General features: G+C 38.8%; 1 long non-coding RNA gene across 1 annotated transcript; it reads left to right on the top strand.

Annotated features, from left to right (window-relative positions):
- The first annotated feature begins 6,547 nt into the window (after positions 1-6,547).
- LOC105355141 lies at positions 6,548-9,871 on the top strand. Its single transcript, XR_002874190.1, has 3 exons — positions 6,548-7,177; positions 8,149-8,205; positions 8,962-9,871. It is a non-coding gene; the product is annotated as an uncharacterized LOC105355141 (long non-coding RNA).
- The last annotated feature ends 288 nt before the right edge of the window (positions 9,872-10,159 follow it).

The following is a 10,159-nucleotide window of genomic DNA, read 5'->3' as shown; positions in this document are numbered from 1 at the left end:
AGACACAGTCATCAAACTTGGGGAGCAACACCACACACTGCCCTATTATTCTGCTGTGTTTATTCATGTGCATTAGTGTGTGCGCACGCCTCCTTCCCATTCACAGGCGCTTTTGTGTGGGTGTCTGTCAGCAGTGTTGTCTGCAGGCAGGCCCTCGTTGTGTTGAGCCACTGCTTCTTATTGACACAGGGCCCCTGGCGCTTCATGTTCCCATGGCCCCACAGCCATGGCGGATGGAAGGCTGAAACTGGAGCCACAGACCTGGGGACAGTTTGTTTGCTCTCCTCTGTCTTTCTCCAGTTGCCCCTGTAGTTTGTGTTCAGAGTTAGGGTTGGTGCAAAAATGTGAGGTTTTTGTATTAGGGAGGTTGTTTAGGTTTTGTGTTGACAGTTGACTTGATTTAAGTGGAAAACTGGTCATTACAAGACCCAGCAGCAGTGGAAACCTCTACATCACCCTTCACTTGGTTGGAAATGTACCTGCATGTACCTGGGGGGGTTTCTCCAAGCGTCACTCAGTGCCGATCCTGATGGGCTGAGCGTAGCAGAGAAAGCACTCAGGAGAGAAAACGTTGATGAAGAAAATGCACAGATCACAAATCCCTCCCTGCTTAAACCACCTCTGCATGTGACCAACATTTCTTTTGTGTATTTAGAGGACCTCTTCAAAAGATATCCATTTATACAAGCACATTAAACAGACCTGATTTAAGTTGTACCTTAAAATGTTATGTGGCAATAACCGACGTGGTGTTCTGTTTTCTGCAGAATTTATTCACCACAAACTGCCACTAGCTGCTTTGTATCCCCTGTAGTTCAAAATGGATCCATCAGAAGATTAACCATGAGGGGGAAAAAAAAGAGTGATCTTTATGCATTTTTTATATTAATGCTGTCTGCATAACCAAAACTTCTTTTTAAGTTTATTCCTAACCTTGAAACCAAGAGACTAAAGATTTTAATCAACGTAACAGCATTATTTGATTTTTAATCAATGCTACAGTCTAGGTTCAACTATATTAAGTGTGTGTCAGATATACCCTAGATAAGATGTGCATTTAACCCTTGTGCTATCCTAGGCACTTTAATATTGGAAGTGGGGTCATTTAGACCCACTAGACAATATGCTCAACCTGTATCTTCAACGATTTGTGATCTTCACTGGTGTCCATGGATTACGTGGAATCCTCTTCACCTTTTTCCACCTTTGTCATGGTAGGAATAACACGTCAATGTAAGGGTGGGGTCATAGGATAGCACAAGGGTTAACAGGGAGCCATCATAATGGTGTCCATGGCTGCCAAACATCCTATTGCACTGGCTGCATTCCTCCACTTCCTGCTGCTGATTACCTGGATCGGGTGTGTACGATCAGTCCAAATGAGAAAGCACCTGAGTCAGCAAATCAGCAGAAAGCAGTGAGCGGTTGATCTATTCTAGAGGTTGGGCAGCCTGGTTCTAGAAGATGAGACAATCCAAAGGATCAATGTTCCTTTGGCCTTTTTAGTAAGGCAGCTGCTTTTTTGTACAATGAATAAATTATGTTTGATCTCCAGTCATATTTTTCAGCTAAGGGGATCTAGGAGACGTTTCTAACATGAGATATATTGAGATATTATATAATAAGACATATTGTCAAAAGAACCTAAAGTAATTCAATCAACTATAAAACCACAGATATATATATATATAAAAAAATAACCGTGGGATAATTAAAAGTTATTTTTTATTCCATTCAAATAGAAGAAAGTTTTTAAAGCTCATTGGGGGCTGCGGGTTTAACTTGGTTTTTTGCAGAGATGTCTTGTTTAAGTTCTTATTATTATTGCATCATGTCCCTTTGTGTTAAATCAATGCAACTCCAACAAACAAGATTTTAAGGGATTTTATTTATTTTTCTGAGATCAGTAAAGCTGTTTTATGGTGTTATCCATCCACGCCTCGATCTTCCCTGTCAGCACGAATGGCTCAGATGAGGAGAGGAGAGGCACACTTAGAGAAAAACTCGCTTTTTCTGCACCGACCTGGCAGGGACATACAAAATAAACACAGCAAGGGGGAGAAAAAGCCATTTGCATATGAAAACGAAAGGGCTGTTAACAATCAAAGAGTTTATTTTGCATGCGGCATGGTCCTTCCCCTTTCGCCTTGTCGTTGTTCAGGGCCGCCATCAGCAGGTCACATGCATGCCTTGTGCATGGCATGGTTTGTGGCACATATAAACATTCTGCACAGGCTTCCGTCCACAGATGACAGAAATGTGTGTTTGTTTTGTCAGTAGCTGAGCATACCTGCTTGTGAGAATAAATCCAGCCACACATGCTGCCCTGTCATGTTGTGTTTTATTCCTGGGATGACAAATGATGTTTTTTTTTTTCTTTCGTTCTTTGTGTGCGAGCACTCCTCGGGGTCCGCCTGCATCTGTTCATGTCTGTGTGTTTGTTTATAAGCATCTGTTGGAGTGTGTGCGTGTGAGAATGTGTATACATGCCACATCATCTCAGCGTGTGTCCTAGCTCATCGGCAGTGTCAAGAAGGGACACGTGTGTGTGTGTGTGTCTGCGTGTGTGACTGTGTTTGTCTAGGAGAAGGTGCTGGTTCCCACAACTCAGATCTAATTCAGCTGTAACTCAATCTCCGTGTGAGTGGTGCTCCTCCAGCGCTCTCTTGTCCCTGTGGAGAATGTGTGTGTTTGTGTAGATGTGTGAGCAGCTACGAGAGAGCGTGGGTGTGTGGCGAGGAGACATTTCCCCTCTCAGACCCCTGAGGATCCGTTTACTGTGTCAACGCCAGGAGCTTGCTGGCAGCAGCAGTAGTCACATTCACACACACATTACATGTCACACACACACAGATTGGACACTTGACATCTGAAAGTTTGTGCATCATGACGGAGGACATAACTGAAGAAAAGTAAGATTAAAAATGCATTTCTGGGTATCTTTTTAATCAAATCATTGTGAATGAGGAGCAGCAAAAAATGGAAAAAGCTCGTAGCTGTGTTGTGACTGTCAGTGGGGTTTTAGTCATCTAAAGCAATAACCAAAAGTCAAAGGTTTCCACTCCAAACACAATTTTTAGAATGCAAGATGAACTATTGCAGCACTCTTTGAGAAAATGCTATTTGAAAGTTGCTTCAGATTCACTTCCTACGGAGCCCTCCAGATGCAAGTGGTAAAAAAAAAAAAGAAATTTGAATACACACACCCTCACACATATGCATTTCGCAAGGAAGGTGGGACCTCGGATCATCTTTCCCCTCCCTGCTTGTCCAGTGTGAACACCATTGGTTAAATGCACGCTCAAGAATGTGTGTCTAGTGCGTTCTTGAATATGCCTTACATGCCCGGTTTGTCTTTACCTTTAGAGTTTCAACCACAGAACCAGGTAAAAGTGACAAAGAGCTCTGGCAAAGAACAAATCATGCGCCAGTGGAAGAAGAGACACGAAGGAGAATTAATTCAATCTTTTTTTATAGCCCCAAATCACAACAACAGTCGTCTCGACGGGCTTCATACCGGTAATTGTAAAGTAAACATAAAATGAAAAGGATCAAGAATACATAGAATTCAATAGGAAAATTCTAAACTGAACTAACTAAACAGACTAAACTAAACTGGGCATCCCTGTCCTAAGAGCCTCCTTCACAGTAAGGAAAAACTCCTAAAAAAAGGACAGGTTACGAAAAAAAAAAAGAAACCTCAGAAGTGTCCACATGAAGGAGGGATCCTCCCCCAGGACGGACAAGCGATGTAACACAAATCCTAGAGAAAAATCACTTTATCTAACTCTACAACTACATGTTTAAATAGTCCAGCAGATGTGCTTCACCCAGATGAGTTGGGGGACAGCTTGGGGCGCGAGACGAGCCAGAGGGAGGGTCCACAGCCAAGTTCCGGAGCAGGAGCAGAGACGAGGTACACGGTCAGGGGCACAGACTGGAATCTGGAATCCCTCCCACTCCCCCGGAGGGTAGTGGGACAGAGGGAGAACACATGAATCACACTGCACCAAATAGAGGCATGGAGAACGAAATGTTAAAAAATGATAAATAACTAATAATAAATTAGTCAACTGGAGCAATCTGGAGTTGGAAACAAAGGGAAACCCCAGAATTTTCCTTTTTAAGGCAGGCTTAAAAACCAACCGGTAACTGAAAGCTAGTCAGTTCATCAGGGAACCACCAGGTGGCTTGTGATAAAACAAGTGTTCTGATTTGGTGCACCGTAAAGAACAGAAACAAACTCATTTACAGTCTGGCCCTGAAAGCTTTCTTAACCTCTGTCAGATTTAAGGAGTAAACTGTTGTTTTAAATTTGGCATCTAAATTGAACAGAAATGGAGTGCGGAAGCTGTTTATGGACACATGAGCATCAAACCCTCAGCTCTAGAAGGCCCTTACAGTGTTCCAACAACTTTCTAACTGGCTTTTTTTGTCCAACTTTAGAAAGTCTGGTGTTTGGGGCGTCAAATGAGCAAAAATGCTCAAACCAAATCACTGGGTCAGGTGACCACACGTCTAATCTATTAGTCAATCATCATGTTTGTGTGCTGCTTATATGTCAAACAAGCTCAAACGCGTTTTAATTTGACCCAAACTGAACTTTGGCTGATGTTTCTTTTGTTTCCGCTGCTGCACCATCTGATCACTAAATTCAAACTTTCTGTCTTCAGGCCTTTTACTTTTTTGCTTTGTTTGCTTTGCTTTCTTCAAACTGATTGGATTTCTATTTATAGCATCAATACTTTCTTTGTACATACACTCTAAAAAAGAATTCACTGAGCCTTTTCCGCCTACTTACCTTAATATGTGATTCCAACATAAAAAAGCTAATCTATTGATTTGGATCCTTATTTTAAATTATAAACTTTGCTTTGATAGGGTGTGTTGACTCAAAAATTCGGTTATTTATATCAACATCATATTCTGTGTCATTCAAACTTAAATTTATGAATCAATTGACTTTAAAAGAAATTTGAGTTGTGGTAACTTAATTAACGTAGGATGACAACATAATTTTTGTTGATTTTGAGTTCAAGATTTCAAGTGCCCTACTTTTTTGAAATTCCCGGGTAAATTCAAACGGTCATCGGGACTGCATGTCAGAGGACCTCCATGCCGAACAGTTAAAATCCTACATATACAGACAACATTTACAGAAGCACTCCAAAGACAAGGCAAGTATTCTTTCATTTTTGAATCAGTTCTTTGCCAAGTCGTGAATCTGCATTTTACAGTGATGAAAGTCTTCCGGGAATTCCCGGAAATCCGGGTTTTTGAGCAAACCGAACGTACTTTCCGGGAAATAAAGACCTGATCTCTACGGACAAATCGCTTTCCGGATTAAAAAATGGTCTGAAATCAGCTAATTTTAGCTTTATTTTCTATATTTCTCCGCAGATCGCTTCCTCTAAGGTCGTGGCCATCTCTCGTCTTCCCGGCCTAATTGACCAATGACGGGACGTTTTAGTTGCTTTCGGATGCCTCGACGGGTCTGATTGGCTCTGTCTGCACCACGTGGTCAGCGTGACTCGCTTCCCTAGAGACCAAAACTGGCGGACCCACGCTAAACTTTCACAAACACATCTGAAGAGTTTGCGATCAAATTTGTGTTAAAATAATGGCAGGCATCGTCATTATTGAGCGTGGTCAGGACCTCAGTTGTGAGAAGACGATAAAAAACAAATTGAAGTGGTCTTGGCTGGAAAAAAAAGATTTTTAAGGTAGTGTAGGTCAAATACTTTTTTGTGTAAAATAATCTCAAAACCACATTTTGAAATAATTTTAATTTTAGTTTTGAGTTTCAGTTTTTATTTTGAATACATTTCTTTATCTTATTTGTATTTCCTAATTACCATGATTTAGTTCAGTATAGTTGACATTAATTATAAGTATTTGATGGTTTGGACCCGCACTCCCTTAAAAAATAATGTTTACAATGTTTAGCTTAGTTTGTATGTTTGTTTTGATATTTCCCAGATTACTTAGTATTGGTGTTAAAGAATTGATGTATTATGTTATAGAATTATAGTTTAAAGCAGATCCCATATTTTGATGTAATTATAGTTTGAGAAAACAGTGCAAGTGGATGTTGTACATCAGTCATTTCTAAAGCAGAAATAATGTATAAATAACTGAGGTATTTTCATAGAATATCATAGTTACTGGTGTTCTTTTTGCCATTTGGGGCTTTGATGTTACTATATTTTAGCAATTGTATGTTTTGCAGCTTTAAGGAAAAGCGTAGATTGTAGGATTGTGTTACTTTGAGCAATTTTCCAAATTCTTTTTTGGGACCAGCAAGTCCTTAATGGAGAGTCAAACTAGGGGTTTGAATGACAAATCATGATGCTCCAATTAGTCTTAGTTTCTTGATAAAGAAGTTAATAACTAGTTGCCAGAATGCACCAGAATGCATCTAAGACCACGTATTTTTCCAAAATTTCGCTCTGTGCCCGCCATATCGCTCAAAGAAAAGTTCAGGGATTTTTTCCTTACCTGACTTTCATCACTGTTTAAAGATGTGTATAAATTATTGACCTATGTTTAGTTCAGCGTACATTTTTCTACTGTCTTGCCTTTAATATTTAGCGTTATAAATAATTTAAGCCGTATTTTATGTCGGACACGTACAGAATATTTAAACTTCGTTTTAAAACTTCTTTCTGTGAGAGAAAACGTGACTATTTTGCTTCTTGTGAAAACTAATTTCACTTGCAGACATTTTAAAAAATCATTTCATATTCACAATAATACTAATTTATTTCAAAGATAAGCATTAAATATGCATAAAATACTTTCAGGGCCATAGAATTATCGGCACCATTTTTTCCATGTTAGATCAATCCGCGCTTTCCACCGCTTTCAGCCAGCTACGTCGGACTTTTTTTTCCCGTCGAACTTATCAGTGCAGAGTTCAGAGTTAGAGAGTGGCTTTGTGTCGTCCCTGAATACGTTCTTGCTGAAATCCAGACCAAACTTAATGGGTTATCAGTCTGTGTGAGATTCGACGCGGAAGCGTTTTGTCCCGGTGGGGGTGAGCAGCACGTTGGCACCGGAGCTGCAGCAGCAGCACATGCTAGCAGCTCTGAACTGGGGAGTTGTTTTATTGAGAACAGCTAACTTCGTCCATGTTTGCAGCTAATTACCAAGCTAGCTGGATGAACTGTTGCTGAAGGTAAACCGTTTTTGTTTTTTGTAGCGGTGGTGACGTTTAGGGAACATTTTCTTTTACTTTCGTTAGCCAAAACCAGACACATTGACGCTGCTAACGCGGTCTTGAGAGGGACAAAGTCGGCGTGCGTTTATAGCTAACTTGTTACAGAAAACTATTGCTGCATATTGTAACCAAAACATTTTTGTGTTTATGAGGCAAAGTGTACTCAGCCATGGTGTACAGTTGCACTTCACTGTTACATTAAGAATGTTTTGAGGGTCATTTATATATTTTAAACTTTTGGTTGTCATTTAACACTCATTTTCCATTCTTTTTCCTTTTTGTGTGCATATATTTTGCAAAAAGGCACAATAGATGTTTAATCTATTTAGTTGGATATCTAAAAAAAAAACTGATTTTATTTTGCTTTTTTATATTTGTGGATCTTTGTTAGCTTACTTTAGTAATCAAAGTCAAAGAAATATCTGTGATTTTTCAAAAGGTACCATGATGTGTAAAATGTGAATGATTGCATTGATGTAAGCCACACTTTTTTAAAGACACAATTTCATAGGCTGAGTGATATTTGTTTTTGGATTATTGATTCATCTAATGAAAATGGGCTGGGTGTGCAAAATGTGCAGATTTGGAACATCCACACAGACAAAGTTGTTAAAACATTACAGATTGCACCATGGTCATGGTGGGCATCCTCTACCATGTCTCTACCAAGATTGTTTTTGCTCCTTAAAAACATGGGGGAGCCTTAGATCACACCTTTCGAGGAATCATCCTCTGGAAACTGAGGAAAGTCTCAGACCTGCAGATAGTATATGTTTTACATGTCCGTGTTGCAGTGTCATCACAATTTCCACAGAAAAGGAATTTTTTGAACACCTTGGCCGACATTTGAAAAACCATGAGACAATAATGTGTGTTTTCAGGAACTGTGATTTTAGCACCAACATTTATGGAACTTTTGCCTCTCACAGAAGCCGCAAGCATACGCCACACTCACTGGAAGACTTTAAAGAAGAGCTGCTAAAAAGGTATCCAAGTTCTTCAAATACAGAAAAAAACTGTGATATGGATGTTGAGGAGAGGGAACTGACTGTTTCTGATTCTGATAAAGATGACACTGATGTTGCAATCTTACCAAACCTCATTGAAAGAAACATGGCATTACTGTTTCTTAAACTGGAAAGCATATTTAATGTATCTAACAGGTGCATCAATGAGATGATTGAGGAATTACATTTCATCTCTCATTCAGCATCAGGCCTGTTGATCAAAGATATTTTACGGTCTTGTTTGAGGAAACACAGTTGTGAAGTTGAGGAGTCTGTTGTGTTAGACATGGTAAAAGAACTTTGTGAAGGTAACCCCTTTACCTCTGCCCTGAGTAGTGATGGTCCATTTTCTTCTGCTTACAAAAGAGTGATAATCTCCACAGGTATTGAAGAGCATGTACAGCTGTACTACTGCAACTAATACTACTAATGATGATAATGATAAAAATGATGACGATAATCAGGAACACCTGCTTTAAGCAGTCACTTGCTAACACTTCATGAGGTTGTTCTCCTTGTATCGGTTGGATTTTGGTTGAGACAAATTCACCCAGCACAGCATATACAGACTGTTGATCTAGCCACAGTCTTTATACCGTTCTTTTTTTTTAGTCTGTTTTAGCAATGCTGCATTTCATTTGTAATTTGTAAAAGTAAACGGTGTACACATACACAAAAGTTGGGTTGATACATTATTTCTAAAAATCTTTAATATCTTTCTATTTGTTTTACAAGGACAGAGAAGATTTTGAAGCTGGACTTCATGAAGAAATGATGACGATTGCCACTATTGCAAACCAGGCCACTCAGTCTAACAGAAAAGCAGCCATTGTAATTGAGGGAACAAAACTTCTGGAGGTAAACAACATCCCAAGGAGCTGCGCTTTATTGATGGGCTTAATTTATGCTCTTAATCTGAGCTATGCAAAGAAACTTAAAAGCACTTTTGAAGTATTTCAGAAGTTGTTCTTTGGCCTTGATGGACAGAGGCCCAGTGCAAAAGTGATGAGCCTCAAGAACAGTATCTTCTGAAAACAAGACCCAGTGGTTTTGCATATTTTAGTTGTCACAGTTGTGTGAAACGTGTTGAAATATGTTAAGAATGTTTTATATGTTCTTTGGACCCTTTTATTTAATATTAAGAATGGTGTACTGTTGAATAACCACCCTTACTGTTAATCTTGTGCAACTCCAGATGTTCAGCAATTCTGGGACTCTTCTCAATCCCAAAGATCTCATTTCGCTACTTCCAAGCATTCTTGGAAGTTTAGCAGAGGCAGTCTTTGAGTACACAGCTTACCCATCAAACGATCAAATATGTCAAGTTGCAGAAGCTCTGGTCAAAAAACATCCAAAAACGGTTAAGATGTCTTTAAATTCAGAAATGTGTGGAATGTTTAAAAAACTATATATGAAAGTTAGTGTCTGCAGTTATGCACAAAACAGAATTCTAAAAGAGTTTTAACTCATGTAACACATTTGGTGCTGTGATTTACAATTTATAAAAGGTATGGCTTTGTTTAAACTTGTTAAAACTGAACTGTTCAGCTGTATTTGAAAGTTGTGAGCAAGTAAAAGCAACTCATTTATGTTTGTTTTTTATTTTTTTATTGTGCTCTGAAATAAACAGTTAAATTTCCCAGCACTCATGTTGTAAATTAATTTATCTACTCCTTGAACAAACGCTATTGCAAGAAATTAATTTGAAGAAACATAATTTTTTTAGGGGTGTCAACTTAAAAACCTGTTTTTATCATTAGGACAAATAATTTATTACAATGTAAAAAAAATATTTCTAGTAAATTAAAAAAAGTAGTTAAAACAACATAACTCTGATCAGTGGTCAACTCAAAAAGGTGTGTCCATAAGGTAAAATTATGTGTTGATGGTAATAAAAGAAACTATAGACAGGAAAAGGAAATCTATTTCCCGC

Source organism: Oryzias latipes, chromosome 11, assembly GCF_002234675.1.
Source record: "Oryzias latipes chromosome 11, ASM223467v1".
Lineage (NCBI taxonomy): Eukaryota > Metazoa > Chordata > Actinopteri > Beloniformes > Adrianichthyidae > Oryzias > Oryzias latipes.
The sequence above is the reverse complement of the archived record's forward strand: the minus strand, read 5'-3'. Positions and strand labels throughout refer to the sequence as shown.